Raw genomic sequence first — 16,752 nt, 5'->3', positions numbered from 1 at the left:
CTGTGTATGTCTCTGTCTTCTCATTTTGCTTATCTTACTGTGTTTGGGGTCTCCTTTTCTCAGGCTGCAGGTTCATAGTTCCCATTGCTTGTGGTGTCTGCCCCCAGTGGGTAAGGTTGGTTCAGTGGGTTGTGTAGGCTTCGCAGTGGAGGGACTGGTGCCTGTGTTCTGGTGGATGAGGCTGGATCTTGTCTTTCTGGTGGGCGGGGCCGCATCTGGTGGCGTGTTTTGGGGTGTCTGTGGACTTATTATGATTTTAGGCCGCCTCTCTGCTAATGGGTGGGGTTGTGTTCCTGTCTTGCTAGCTGTTGGCATGGGGCGTCCAGCCCTGGAGCTTGCTGGTTGTTTGGTGGAGCTGGGTCTTAGCGTTGAGTCAGAGATCCCTGGGAGAGCTCTTGCCAATTGATATTACGAGGGGCTGGGAGGTCTCTGGTGGTCCAATGTCCTGAACTCGGCCCTCCCATCTCCGAGACTCAGGCCTGACACCAGCCGGAGCACCAAGACCCTGCCGGCCACACGGCTGTACAGAATGTCCCATCAGGTCACCTCAGGATGTGATCCAACTACGTACCTGGCAGCCACTGAAGTATCAAGAAGTCATCAGTGCCCTTGAAACAACGTGTCCACTGTCCAAGAACAGGACCGGAGGGACTGCACTTGATGCCTGCTCTCCAAGGAGGCCAGTCTTTTTTTTTTCCTTTGTGCTTAGTGTAGTTTCACTTGCTCATAGGGTGCCGAGTGCAGAGGCCTTGCACCTTGCACTCTTCAGACCAGGGTTTCTCGTGTGAAATGGCTGCGTCTGACACTTCGGCTCAGCAGACAGTGTGCGGAAGCACTCTCAGCCCTTCTATTCACCAATGCACTGAAGATTCTACCCAGTAAAACAAGGAAGAAAAGTCTTTAAACCTCCAGATTGGAAAGGAAGAACTAAAACTGCATTTGCAGATGACATGATCATCTGTGTAGAAAATCCAATGGTATATACACAACTACTAGAACTATTATGTGCATTTAGCATGGTTGTAAGATAAAAGATCAATACCTAAATTATATTTCTATATACTAGCAATGAACACTCAAAAACTGAAATGAAAAATACAACCTCAGTTACAACAGCATCAAATGTATGAAATACTTTGGGATAATTCGGACAAAGGTGTGCAAGACCTGTGTACTGAAAATTTCAGAAAAATTGCTGAGAGAATTTGAAGAACACCTAAAGAAATGAAAAGGTTACTCTGTTCATGGGTTGGAACATTCTGTATTGCCAAGATGTCAGCTCTCCCCAGATCAATCTATAGATTCAACACAATCCTAGTCAAAATCTCAGCAGGATATCTTTTTGTCAAAATTGGTAAACTTATTCTAAAACTTGTATGTAAATTTAAAGAACCTAGAGTAACTAAAAACAAAACAAAAAAACTTGACAAAGAAGAACCAATGTGGAGGTCTCTCACTACCTGGTTTCAAGACTTATTCAAGCTATAAAAACCAGGACAGAATAATATTGGCATTAAGACAGAGAAACAAATCAACAGAACAGGTACTTGAGGAAAAGACGTGCACATATATGGCAAACTTCCCTTCTATACACACACGCACACGCACACACACACACAGAGTCAACACGTGAGGTCATCGGGAGCAGGGGTTTGGGGCGCACACCACTAGATCATCTTTCAGCTCCCATGTAGACTCAATGACCAATACTGTTTCCAGCTAAGCCTTCATTCTTTCTCGGCAAAGAATATGATGTGGCCATTTCTACCTGAGGACAAAACCAATCCACTGTCTTGGATGTTGACCAGCCCAGATGTCATTTTACGGGTGAGAAAACAGGTCACTGGTAATTGGGGATCATCAGAGGTTGATTCAGAACAAGAAATCCGTCCCTTAATTCCAATCCAGTGTCCTGTAGATGACGGGCCAGAGGACAGAATAACTCAAAACCCAGTAGGACAGGTGCAAAATATGGTGCAGATAAATAGAAACAGCTAAATTGTCCAAAATTAGCCTGGTACCATGGGACACTTTTATTTGACCTACCTTTAAATTTGCTGGCTTAAGACATTTATGATCTAATAAGCACCTTTAACAAGAATGAAACTAGGAAGGCTAATCGTATTTTTTCTGAAAAAAATACCCCATTGAAAATGTGCTCTTTCATATTCTTATTGGTTTATCCTACTATCTAAGCAATTTTCCAATTCTGTAAGTCATAAGCGTAAAAAGATTAGCTTGTTTTTATAAATGTATTTTTCCTTATTGGGTTACATGCCATCAATATGTTCTAAAATGATGTGTCTAGGGACTTCCCTGGTGGTGCAGTGGTTAAGACTCTGCGCTTCCACTGCACGTGGTGGGTACAGGTTCAATCCCTAGTTGGGGAAGTAAGATCCCACATGCTGTGCAGCATGACCCCCAATTTTTTTTAAAAATGACGTGTCTAGATCAAATACAATTAATATCATTCTATAAAAGAAATTAAGATATATTTATAAAATGAAAATACAGCCATTCTATGGCTTCCCTGGTGGCACGGTGGTTAAGAATCCGGCTGCCCATGCAGGGAACATGGGTTTGAGCCCTGGTCCAGGAAGATCCCACATGCCATGGAGCAACTGAGCCCATGCACCACAACTACTGAGCCCACGTGCTGCAACTACTGAGCCCGTGTGCTGCAACTACTGAAGCCCACTCACCTAGAGCCCGTACTCCACAACAAGTGAAGCCACCGCAATGAGAAGCTCGCGCGCCGCAATGAAGAGTAGTCCCTACTCGCCGCAACCAGAGAAAGCCCGTGTGCAGCAACATAGACCCAACTCGGCCAAAAATAAATTAATTAATTAGTTAAATTAATTTTTAAAAAAAGAAGGTATGGCCATTCTATATGTTAATGACAATTCATTAATGATATACATCCATTTGTAATATTTTCAGAATAAAATTCAGTCTCAATTTTTTTTACAGTAAAGAAAACTGAAAAGACTAGGAAGTAGTACAAAATAGGCATCCTGGTTTTTTAGGGTCTGCTTTTTTAAAACCCTAAAATATTTTCCTGTTCCTTATAAATCTCTTTAAATAAAAAGAAAATATTTTGGGGTTTGATCAGTGGCACTCCATTAGTCAGGATTTTACTGCATTTACGCATTCCTAATCATTGTCAACAGAAAATTTATCAGAAAGCTTTTAATGATCCATTGACTGGGACAATTAAAAATAAGAATGAAAGCATCTTAATTGCAAAGGAATTTTCAAAATTATTTACTAACAATTCGTGATCAATTTTACCTATGGTGATAAACTAATGAGAGCTTTTAAGAGAGTACATTTTACAGCGAAAACCATACTCTACATCTCTCTTACACATTTAAAAATTCTCGTGAAATATCTGTTCTAGACATATGGGCTACTTGGAGACAGAATGTTTGGCTAAATATGTACTTCTTCTTCATTACAGTTCAGATGAGGTTATTACTTGATATAATACATATAAATTGGCAACAGGGGACGACATGAGACGGCACGTCCTTCCTCCTGAGATTAACTGAACGTTAAGTTACCTTTTGGTTTGACAGTGGAATAGAGTATCAGCAAGCCTTCTAATTCTCTATCATGTCTTCGTTTGTTTCTAAGAGACAATCCTAAAACATTTCCACCTAAAGCCCTAATGCTCATTCTGTTCAATGACAGAGGAGAAAATTTAACAGCCTGTGTCATTAATAATTAAGAAATCAAGGTACTGCTGTTCCTTTGTACAGTGCAAATATAGAACACGGATGTGTATTCCCGTGAATGTATACAAATGCATTCAGAGGGACGTCAGTGGACTGAAGAGTGCTTGGGTGGGCTGATGCCTCTGAAGTTTTTTTTTTAAGCTTCCAAGTTCAACAGCGGTTTTGGACCTAAAGGGTCCCAGCAATTCTGATTGTTTTCATTACAAAAGCATGTTTTATCCAATCATCATGGAAAGCAACATGGAGGCTCCTCAGAAAACCTAAAAATATATGTACTATATGATCCAGCAATTCCACTACTCAGGAATATACCCAAAGGAAATGAAAACAGTTACTTCCAAGAGATCTATGCACTTCCCTGTTCACTGCAGCATTTTTCACAGTAGCCAAGATATGGAAACAACCCAACTGCCCATCAGCAGATGAATAAAGAAAGAAGATCCTGTATATATAAACTATGGGATGTTATTCAGTCAAGAGAAAAGAAGATATCCTGCCATTTGTGACAACACAGGTGGTCTTCGAGTACATTATGCTAAGTGAGATACGTCAGACAGAGAAAGACAAGTACGGTATGAGTAATCTTATACGTGGGATCTAAAAATGTCAGACTCGTAAAACATCAGAGAGTACAATGGCAGTTCCCGGGGGATGGGGTTGGGGGATAAGATCGATGTTCTTTAAGGTTACGAACCTGCAATGAGCAGTAAAGAAGCCACAGAGATTTAATGTTCAGTATAATAAACATAGACAACAGTACTGTATTATAATTATGTAACGTGATAAATATCACTACAGTGGCAATCACAGTACATTATATAAATGTATCAAAGCAACAAGTTGTACACTTTAAATGTACACAATGTTTTACGTCAAATATATTCAATAAAAAAAATGCTGTGAAGAAAAAAGAAAGCACGTTTTTATACTGAAAAGTAAGATCTATGAGGGGGGTGGAGTTACACTGGATATTAGAATATACAAAAGCTTTATAATGATGATGATGTTGAAATGGCACAAAAAAACAAAGAATGGAATAGAATGGAGGAGAAAATAAGAGAAATAGACCCAAGGATATACAGAAATCTACTATTGGATGAAGCCAGATCTCAAATCATTTGGGGAATAATGGATGTTTTAATGAATGGCTATATTGTAAATGTCTGCAGCCATTTGAGAGAAGATAAAAATTAGATTCATTCCTTACACCATACCCAAGAATGAATCCCCAGTGGACCCAAGATCTAAATGTTAAAAAGAAATGAAACCACAAAAGTACTAGAAGAAAAAGTGGGAAAATTCTTTTCTGAGCTGGGTGCAGGGAAATGGCTTTCTTAACAATGATGCAAAGCCCAGATTTAATAAAAGAAGGGATTGATAAATTTGACTACATCAAAAAAAAAACAACCTTCACATGGTATAAAATTCCATAAATAAAATCAAAAACAAAGACGAATGAGGAGAAAATATTTTCACTATTTATTACAGATAAAGGACTAACACTCCTAATATACTAAGATATTGAAGAGCAAAAATAAAACAAATGGGGCAAAATATCACGGTAGATAAATCTGGACAGAAGGTATGCTGATTGTAGCATTCTCACAACTTTCAACTAATGTCAAGCTACAAAAAAAAGAAGGCTTCTTTTAAAAAAAATTATGGTTTCCCTAGGAATAGTTTGTTCTTAGCACACAGTACACACTCAACAAATGTGTCTTAAATCAGTATCGTAAAATGAATAAAACTTATATAGAATTTAGATTTATATAAAATTGAGTTGGAATGTACATATCATAAACTGGTCTTCAATAATGATTCCATTTAATTTTTTAAAGCTTGTGTTTATAAAGGAATGTCTATTTGCATATTATCATATGGATGAGAATCAGAGCTAAGAGTCCTTGTAGTCTCAAGTTATCCTTTACATGTTAGTAACTGTCAGGGTCTCCGATGTTCTGACGAGGGGATGGACTGACGAGGGAATGGACTGAGGTCTGAACTCCCCGTAGGGAGTGAAGACCCAGCCGTGACTGGAGTCCCTTTTACTGCACGTTACTTTCCCAAGTTTCCCATGACACTTCATATCTAAGGAGCCATCAGGAGTATGTCAGCATCAATTACACACAAAGACGACGGAAGTGCTGTCTCACCAACAACCATCAGCATCATCACTGAACGTCCTAGTTTACGGTCTTAATTGGTCATCACCAGAGGCTTTGCCCATCACTGTAGCCACCCTTCAATTGGGTCCTCTTTCCCTTTTGCCATCATCACTTTAGTAAAATACGGGTGAATATGATGAAACTTACCCAGGCAGCCAGGAACTTCTCAAGGCTTGGTAGAACTAGAGGTGCATGGGGAAAGAACTGCAGTGTTTGTGGGTAACACCAAGGCTTTCTAAAGAAAGAGAGAAAGCAAGAGAGAAACAAACGGGAGTTAGAACTATTCATGGAAGAGGGAGAAAGGACAAAAAGAGAGAGAAACTGGAATTTAGTCACATGGAAACATTCTATAATTATCAGTCATATATCACCCAGAATCCATTCAGAGATGCACAATGAATAAAGTAAGATAACTTCATTGTCTCGCTTCTTAAACACTCTCTTATCAAATATTACTTTGGAAACACCCAGTATCTCCTTTTCAAGACTTCTGCAGCTGTGACATTCCTTCTCTGATAAGCATTAGGGGAGTGGAGTAAGATTCTTTGTTGCCTAGTTTTATACGTTTTAGCTAAAAACCACAGCAGACAACTTGGAGTTTTACATATTTGGATCTTCTCCTCAAATGCTGGACATGCTTTGTCTTTGGAGAAGCGTCATCTTCCAGAAAAAGAGAGGCTTAAAGGCCAACCCATGGAACTGCCGACACCTGGAATTCTGGCTGCGAGCCGGGGCATGCGGAGGAGTTTGCCAGACCGGGGCGGGGCGGGGGGGAGCTCAATGACCACACTGGGGTTCTGTGGAAATACTGTTGTCTTGGAATTTCCTGGGATCAGGATGTGCTGGCGAGTTCTGCTACTTCTACTTTTCTGCTTGTAGTGAGAATTTTCATCAGCTGTTCACATCTCCTGTCTTCATTTGACAGCACTGTTGTTTCCTTGGATTTTTCTTCCTGTTCTCGGCATCTTGTGAACACAGCTTCTAGGTCTAGATCACTTTCTACGGTGACTGTTCTAAAATGTGGTCTTTTCAATGGATGACGGTGGTGGGGTGGTAGCATTTGGGAAGGGGAATCAATTTTCCCTCCTTGTTCCGTTTTCCCCTAGATGGCCATGCCTTTAAGGGAACGTTAGTTTGATTATCTCCCCAAGGCAAGGCTGCTCTGCAGCTGCGACACCTGCACTCCTTTCTCTGAAGCCTGTTCCCTCTCATCACGTTTTGGGGGCCACAAAGACCCATGCTCAGTACTAGGGTGCTTATAATTTTTATGATGTATATAATGTTTATGTAAAACCTTTATTTTATAATTTACATAGCATTCATATAAAATGTAAAATCTTTGTTTTGTAATTTATATCATATTCACACAAAATGGAATGGTTATAATGTATGCCTTACTGTTTATAACTACGTTGTGGGTTTTCAATCCACATTATGGACTGAAGAATTTTAATGGGAGTGGAAGTAACACACTCTCAAATTCCAAATTCTTTGACAGAACTGTGAATTTTCTTTTCATTTCAGAGTCAATAAAACCTCTCATCTTATTGAAAACTGAAGCTAGTAGGGTACAGTGCTTGGGAATCAATACAATTCATTTTTGATTCAAAATGGAAAGTGAAAAACAAAAATCGGTGAATTCCGGCATGAGATTATGAGCGTGCAATCGCAGAGCTTATTAGCTAAGAAGAGCAAGAAGTTTAATAAATAAAATGAGAATGATTTATTATCATCCATCCTTTGGGAGAAGTGTGGAAGTAAGAAACGTATAAAAAAAATAGGCAAATGTGAAGGGACTTCAAAGAAACAGCAGCCAACTCCACAGCTGTGCTACCGTAACAATGTACACAGCATAATACAAGAGACGCAGAATCGGTATTTTTCACGTGAGACATTCCACTAATATTTGAGTTCCAATATTTTGACAACTGCCAGTGTTGGCAGGTGCCTACAAAACTAGAATAAATGTTGTCGTAATACGTTGTTGAAATTTTACATTTATTTTTTCACAAACGGGAATTATGTTTTGGTGTTTTCCGAACAGACAGACAAATGTTCACCATCCGAAGAACGAAGACACGGCTATGCTACAGAGAGTACTGACCTGGAAGACACGACAGCAACTCCAACCACTGAGGCTCTTTGCCTTAATACCTCTGGCTCGTCCAGTGAACAGTACACAGATCAATGGTCCTGCCTGATCACCTCCCCATCATAAGCTTCACATGCTGACTCTTCTTGCTCTCACCTACCTTCCCTACTCAGATAGATTCCCGCGTATCTGAATTCTAAAATGCATTCCTAGTTCACGTACCCAGGGCGTTCTATAATAAAATCAATAACCCTCAGACGCACATACATCTATAGTAAGTATCGTACCCAGCACAGTCAATCTGTACCATCCTTGATAAATAACAAGTGCTGGCTTAGTATTCAAGAAAAAAAGCAGGTAAGTTTCTATGATTGCACCTCGTAACATTGTAGAGAACTCTTCACCTCTAGAATATGACTTCACGGAAGAATCCCTGACCAATCTCTCAGGTGCTATTTTGTCCCGATGTCTGCTCTGCAGCAGGGGGTGCAAACTGAGAGGCATCTACCCCCGGTTGTAACCGTGAAAGTCACTCTCAGGAGAATATTCAGTTTTCGGGAAAATAAATGTGGAAGATACAGACACTGGAAAAACGACCAACATTTACTTTAAGCTGCAACTGCTCTTATTCTGCAAGAAGTCATTTATGTGAAAGAGCCCTGTAGCTTTCCCACATTTCCAGGAATTATTCTTCGCTGAGACAACTCCCTCAGAGGCTGGGGAAGTTTGCTTTTATCGCACCTCCCTACAAGCATCAGCTCAACAAAATAATTTCTACAGGTCACATGAAGTATGTTCTTAGCCTAAGTGAATGAGAGCTCATTACATTGTAAGATGATTTCAATAATCTGTAAGGCCCCTTGGGTTAAATGGCCATGCCCAGCTATGTTGTAGATTTGGGGGCGAATAAATTATTTTGGGGGAAAATGGAGTTGTCATGGGAACCAATGGCTTGATAATATCAATATAGTCCCGCCTAGCCTGCACATGAAGGTCAAATAGAGATTTAGTTCAGGGATTCTCTGCTCAGAGCAGTAACAGGAATTGACAGAACCACATGTAAGTGGAAGAACCCAAAATCAGGAGGATGAAGATGTGGTCCTATTCCTACTTCTGTTATTTCTTACAGGAAAAAAAAAAAAATCCCATTTTTCAGATAAGCCAACTCATTTTGTAACTCCACACCCTCCCCACTTAATTATTTCTCCTCCAACTTTCCCATCTTCTTCCAGTGCCACTCAAGCCCCTGCCCCATCAATTTCCTCTGGAGCTCAGTTTTTAAATATCACCCCTCCATCCAGACGCTGCTAACCTACTCCAGGGATGCCTAGATGCTCCTTCCTTTTGATCTGTCCTGTTTTATTGTGTCCACTGCACTGCCTTTTATTTTAATTTTACATCTCTGCCATTCTGGGTATGTGTGTGTGTATGAGGAACATTTATTTATGCAGTAAGACGACATACAAAAGAAAACAAGAAAAGGATGAACACAGGATTGAGGACAGCCGCTTCCCTGGATAGAGGAAGAGAAGGAGGTGGGGTGGGGAACCAGATAACAGCATGTAGGTTATTTTTAAGGTTCCGTTTTTGTGTGGTTGCCTCTTTGACGACTATAAACACACAAAGAAATACATGAGCCGTTTCTAGACTAATGATGAGACTGGTCGTGAGTCAAGACTCATGTTTCACATATGTTTTTGGAACTGAGGTCCAAAAAACAGAAGGTGTTACATTTACGTCATCTTTATGTATTTTCTACTTTCCCATTGGGCAAAGCTCTTCAAAGATATATGACAAAATTCTTAGTTCCTGTGTTAATGTGGGCTAACACTGCATTTCCTCATCTGTCAAATGGGCAAAATTACAGTATCTAGTTCATAAAGATGTTGTAAGGATTAAATATATTAGTAGAGGAGACGGTTCTAGAGAAAGACCTGACACAGAGTGGACACTGAAGTAAAGTTAGCTCTTGTTCATGGGATTATTAAATGAATTCTGTTCCTGTCGTCATTAACCCGAATTCTGGCGGGAGACGCGCATCTACTTTGGCTCAGGGGTCCTGGAATGTCAAAGTTACATGTGGTACCATTCTCTTGGTCTCTCTTTCCTTGACGGTCACGACATGTCAGCTGTAGCTCCAGCCATGCCTCCATCGCAGGCAGGAAGAAGGGAAAAGGAGAGAATAAAAGGGAGAAGTCAGCTAAATCCAGTTCAGGTCAAGGCATCCTTGTGGAAGCCAAAGCAATGATACCACCTAGCTTCAAGGGAAGATACACCATGCAGTCCTCTTCTACTGGGAGACATTACCACTCAGAACAAAGTAAGAGGACCACTCAGTTTGAGAGAAAGGACAATGAACGTTGGGCAGGCCACTTTCAAGAGCTCCCCGACTTCCACTCCTATCTAACCAGGCTCGTTTTATCCTGTCCAGCCCCACTGAAGAGAAGTTATAGACCAACTAAGCTTTGTTCTCTTCACCTGCAATGAAGACCATGTCTTCTACAGCAAGCACTAGGTTTTGTTATTGGTAGAACTATAAAATTCTACCAAAATGCTCTGGTAGAACTATAAAATTATGGACATGTTCTGTTGTACTCAGCATTTACGTAAGTCCCAACTTATTCTGCAACTGAGCTTCCTTGACACCCAACTTACAGTCCATGCCTGTCTGTCGTTTTTCCCTTGAGGGCTTGTCAGAGAATGTGGACAGTCTTTGAATATGCCAAAGTCAGAAACCTCCTAATCTGCAGCCTCAAGGATTGGGATTTTATGGGCAAAATTTCATTTCCAAGAATATCTATTCTGCCTGAGTAATTTTCTGTGGAGAATCTCAAGCTACAAAAACATAGTGTATCAATTGATCGTTTGCCTAAAATCAAGTGGAAACACTCAAAGTTCCCCCTTGTATGAGTATGAGTGACTCTGCAAAGTGTCTGAATTGTACCTAATATCAAAATGTGAACTATTTTTTTTTTTTTTTTTGCGGTACGCGGGTCTCTCACTGCTGTGGCCTCTCCCACTGCGGAGCACAGGCTCCGGACGCGCAGGCTCAGCGGCCATGGCTCACGGGCCCAGCCGCTCTGCAGCATGTGGGATCTTCCCGGACCGGGGCACGAACCTGTGTCCCCTGCATCGGCAGGCGGACTCTCAACCACTGCGCCACCAGGAAAGCCCTGTGAACTGTTTCAAATCAATTCTTCCATCGTAGTCAGAATTATGTCCGACTAATGGATTTCCACGAGAATTCTAGGAATTAATAATTTAACCTACAAAATCACTTTTACATACCACTTTTTAAATTTTAAATTTCACTTAATGTTAAAATGAGTGAGACATCCAGATAATTCAAAACCCATGAATGTTTCTTTTGATATTTCATGCTCATACTTTTGTTTTCTCCAGGTAAGATTTTTATGCACCCATCCAGTGTTTCCTTTATGCAAATGAAAGATGAATATATAATCCTTTTAACCCCTTTCCAACACAAAAGTTACTTTTCTACATACATTAATTTGCACCATATTTTTTCACCTACTATATCCTAAAGAATTTTTATATACTTAGCAGGATTTTACCTGCTAGTTTTCAAAGTTTTTAATCTGTCCAGTCCTACTCCGCTAAAAATCATTTACCCTGCACATCAACATCCATGGCTTTACCTGCCCTGGGCATGTACTTTGCATTTCTTTCACCTAAAACAGGTTTCGTTACCCTTAAAGACCAACAAAGCTAGGCTATGCATTGCCTCTTAATACCTTCAGAAAGTTTTGCAAGAGATAAACTCCATGAGCACTTAAAAGCCAATCTGAAACATACCTGGTCGTAGTCCCAAATCTAAGATGCATTCCAAACAACAAGAACAATATGATTTCAAGGCTCTCTGACATTAGAGAATCACAAGCCAAAATTTATGTCTGCAACACTCAAGATCCGAAATCAACAATCTCAAGAATATTCAAGGTGCCATTGCATCAATTTTTCCCTGGGAAAGGTGACAGGGTAACAGAAGATTGATTTTCTTCTACCAATTCAGCATAAAACTGAAAAAACAAACAAAGGTCATCAGGGAGCTCTAGGGTACGTGTTGATCGTTCTGGAAAGTTTAAGGAAGCAATAAGTCATGACTGACTATTATAAAATCACGGCATTGGAGACACATATTTTCTTGCTCATGTATTCCAGAATTCCAAAACCAGGACACGTTCCTGAAAACTGGAAGGTGATAGTTTTATGACAAAAGGACTCACTGTTTACACACCAGGCAGGGAGGATGTAGAACTCATTTCTGGAAGGGTCTAGAACAGATGGAGAGTATAAGTAGGCATAGAAGGACCGTGATAAAATCAGAGAGCATGAATCACAAGGAACGTAGAAAAACAGTGATGATTTATATGTCTATCTACAGACACAACATTACATAGGATGTTTGCTTCATCTAAGCAACAGTCTTTACACCACTGTCCAAGATGGAGCGCCCGATGTCTTGTGTAGTTGGTCTGAACTAGTACCCTGTGTACTAGGTTCTCATCCAAGGTGTTCATTTCCCTTCAAAGACTGGAGACCCCTCTGTCCCCATCACTGGACCAGGGCTGTGGCTTTGCCTATATTCTTGGCAGTAGGTTGGTAAACAGCTCATCTCAGAACTCGGCCAACCTTGGTAGTCCAAGCAAGTACGGCTGGACCAAGGGAGGCAGCTAATGGATGCAATGAGCCTGTAGGTGAGAATGTGGATTCAGAAGGTACAGCTGCCCCAGTCACGGAATCATCCCCAGGAGAAAGAGTTTATTGGGGACAGGATGCTGGAAATTGGTATAAATAGTTTATCGGAGAAAGATAATGGAAGGATTTGATATAGTGTATTGGGGACAGGATGATGGAAGTTGGTACAAAGAGTTTATTGAGACTAGTGTGATGGAAGATGGTGCAAATATTTTTTAGGTACAGGGCAAAGGAAGTTACTATAATTTGTATAAAACATTTTATTGGGAGTAGGATGAAGGAAATTGATATAGTTTACTGGGGACAGGACGATGGGCGTGGTGCACATATTAATTTCTTAGAGATCTCACCCATGTTTGCTTCTACAGCTAACGCTTGTTCCTAGTAGCTTGTCCCCTTGTGCGTTTTGTAATTTGGGTTTGTGTACTTATGCTAACGTGTGCTTTATCTGTGAGAAGCTTTCTGCTCATTTTGAGCATACATCCATCTAAGGAAGAGTCACTTTCTAGGTGCCAGGCACCCTGTGTCCTCACAACACTAGGGCATTTTAAGGTAATCATGTTATTATTGTCTTGGGTCTTCTTAAATCATGCAAGGAATGTAAGGTCTAACCTCCCAAACTCTGCAACAACAGTTCTATAGTTACAAAGTCTTGGAGGAAACATTTTTCCAACCTGGATTTCAGATCAGAAGAGTAATTTTCTTCTTCTTCTTTTTTTAAATATTTATTTATTTATTATTTATTTGGTTGTGCCGGGTCTTAGTTGTGGCAGGTGGCCTCCTTAGTTGAAGCTCGAGGGCTCCTTAGTTGCAGCATGCGGGCTCCTTAGTTGTGGCATGCAAACTCTTAGTTGCAGCATGCATGTGGGATCTAGTCCCCTGATCAGGGATCGAACCCAGGCCCCCTGCATTGGGAGCACAGTCTTAACCACTGCGCCACCAGGGAAGTCCCCTGCGTATATTTTCTTCTTACTTCCTTGTTTTAGCAGGTGGGTTTTTCTTTTCTAGTGCAATGTTTGACTGGCAGAAGAGCCTTCTGAGTTCCTGGCTGCAAAAGGGGATCTCAATTTCTACTCCATCCTTGGTATAAGACCAAGGTCTTGTGTATTCCCTTTGTTACAAGTGGAAATGTCTAATCCCCTCAAAGAAGTTTTGAGTCCTCTGAACACTCTTATTCCCTGTCCTGTTACATTTCTCTCCCTGGCAATTAATTACTTCCACTTCTTTATAATCTGCTGTGTTTTTTTTTTTTAAACATCTTTATTGGAGTATAATTGCTTTACAGTGATGTGTTAGTTTCTGTTTTATAACAAAGTGATCAGTTATACATATACATATGTTCCCATATCTCCTCCCTCTTGCGTCTCCCTCCCTCCCACCCTCCCTATCCCACCCCTCTAGGTGGTCACAAAGCACCGAGCTGATCTCCCTGTGCTATGTGGCTGCTGTGTGTTTTAAAGAACGTTTGCCACGCCTTACCCAGAATTTTTATGTATTCTCCAGTGGGAATGTTGCTTTGGTAGAAACAGTCTGCCATATCGGTAGCAACGAAAATCCTACACTTCTTCCTGTCCGTGCATCCTGCCTTTACTTCTCCTCCTCACGTTCTTGAGTGAAGGACGCCAGCGGCCTCCCAATGAACTTCACTGACTACAGACTTTTTCTTATTTCTGTCTACTGGCAATGACCTCTGACCTGAATTTTATTGAAGTTTTATTGACGTGCCAATACCCTGCTCCAAACCTTATTATGCTCTTCCATTGTCCAATTATAGAACCAAATTTTGAGATGTCTATTTCAGTTTTTACGACTCTACCTGGACAAACTCATGTTGACTGCGTCTCCATGACTGGGCTCTTTTTTCATCAGTCTGATTTAAGGGAGGTCTCTCAAAACATTCCCTTCTCGTTCTCAGTGCCGTTGGTCATTTTATCCTTTTCTTCGGTGAAACAACTTCTCTCCTTCTTTATTTCGGAGGTAAATCCAAATCATTCTGCGGGTCCACCCTTGTTTATGAGGCTTTTCACTCATCAAGGTAGCTCTGATCCCAATAATACCCTGAAGCATTTCTTGTAATTGCTCCGAAGGAACAGGTAAACACTGAGACTTTTACTGTTCCTTGTTTTATGGGCATTTACCTCATGCCCCCAATTAGTTTTAATTGTAACAAAGATTTTAAACAATGGTCCGTTCATCACAAAGTGCCTATCCGAACATTCATTGTACTTAACAGAAGAGCCACAGAAGGCATGCTTGAAGAATGGTCTATGTAAAGTAGTTGTAAACTAATGTCTAATTATCTCTTTTTCTGAGAATGGAGAACACGGCATTTCTTCAATTAATTAGGATACTGCCTGCTAGGGTTGGGCACCACTGAGTTCACAGTAGACCCGTCGCTTAACATGCAGCATGGTGGGCGGGGGAGGTAAAGCATTCTCCATGCTCCCGGATCTTTAGGTCCATTCTTCTCTCCAAGACCATGAGCTCGTCCAGCAGATGCACCGTGTCTCCATGTGCTGTATCCTAAACAGAAGCAGATGACACCGTATCCAAGCTAAACTTCTCTGCCATTTGGTGCCATTGAAGAAAATGTCCAAATAAACGGGGAACAGCAAATCCTTGATGTTTCGGAAATCTAGAAGGTAGCTGAGCTACTTCTCTTTCAATTAATCCTCATTAAGTTAATTCTTCAGAATGGGCTTGATGAGAACTTGGGCAGGAGACGCTGTGGGATTTTTTTTTTTCTGATGAGTAATTAGAGTTCACTCTTCCCTGATGCTGAAAGACAGTGGATCCACACACTTCAAGGATCATGAAACACAGAATAGTATCCACATCCTATATTGCAACTTATGGATTCTAAAGAAGACTCATTTGGGTTGACGGAGGGCAAAAAGGAATTACTTAAGCTGATGAGAACCAAAGAATAGGAAAAAAACGTAAGCAATCTATATTCCTTCAGGAAGGTGAATATACATAACTAACAAAGTTCCCTGGTTCTATTCCCTAAAACAGGGCCAAGAAAATAATGCATGATTTGACTTTTATAACAAGAAGTTATTTAATCCATGCCATTTCTCAGAATCTCTTTGGTCTAAAGGTTACCAACTTCTACCAGCAGAAATCGAAGATCATATTTGCTTCTCAGCAAGACAGACTGTGCAACACCAAGATGCTGAAATATCACCATTTTGGTAGGTTGGGTGCATTGGGGACCCTAGGAGAACACAGAGGAAGAAAATGATTGATCTTAACACACTGTTGGTGGGCGAGGTTGCAATCCCAGTGGCATGTGAGGCAAGCAGACATGGTAACCACAGACATCATGAATAGCCCCGTGCAGGAAAGTGGCATGGCCATTGTTTGCAAGGGACTCCAGGAAGTTTCTTTTGTTGGAGCAAAACTGTTTTTCAATATTGAAGGCAAAAGACATCTCTGGTAACGAAAACCCTTTCAATCAACGCTTAGTAAATGTGAAGGAGATGGACTCACGTACCGAGTCAAAGAAAAGAAGAATGTTCTAGGTTGGAGGAACATTTCAATGACGTCAAGAACAAAACAAATTTCATGAAAGAGGAGTAAAGTATGCCTGTCTGGTTAAAGGCAGGACTTAAAAAAAAAATTAAATCTCTCACTACAAGGCAATTTTCCTAAAACCTCTCCACATGGGTCTACCTAAATTTTGAGAAGAGTTGTTCTAAACCTTAAGAGACAAAAATCTCCCACGTATAGACAGTACTGTACATATTGCTTGCATATTGTTACATAACAAATATTTGAAATACACCTCTTATTCTCACATTGATATATTAATTCATATTAATAACTAATGATAACGATATTGATGGCTAACTTTAAATAGTGTTTACTAGGTGTCAGGCACAAATGTTTTACACACAAAATAGTAACTCACTAAATTCTCAAAAGCTCTAAGAGGTAAGTCGTTTTTTATCATCATTCTATGGATCAGCAAACTGAGGCACAAAGGTAAAGGAATTGCCCAAGACGGCAAAGGTTATAAATGATGACATATGAAACC

General features: G+C 40.5%; 1 long non-coding RNA gene across 1 annotated transcript in view; it reads right to left on the bottom strand.

Moving 5' to 3' along the window:
• Positions 1 to 6,049: 6,049 nt before the first annotated feature.
• Positions 6,050 to 16,752, bottom strand: part of LOC132417895 (uncharacterized) — a 481,389-nt gene continuing 470,686 nt past the window's right edge. The window contains exon 7 of the long non-coding RNA XR_009517952.1: positions 6,050 to 6,137. This is a non-coding gene — a long non-coding RNA (uncharacterized lncRNA). The remainder of the gene's footprint in view (positions 6,138 to 16,752) is intronic.

This window comes from Delphinus delphis, chromosome X (assembly GCF_949987515.2).
Source record: "Delphinus delphis chromosome X, mDelDel1.2, whole genome shotgun sequence".
NCBI classification, from domain to species: domain Eukaryota; kingdom Metazoa; phylum Chordata; class Mammalia; order Artiodactyla; family Delphinidae; genus Delphinus; species Delphinus delphis.
The sequence above is the reverse complement of the archived record's forward strand: the minus strand, read 5'-3'. Positions and strand labels throughout refer to the sequence as shown.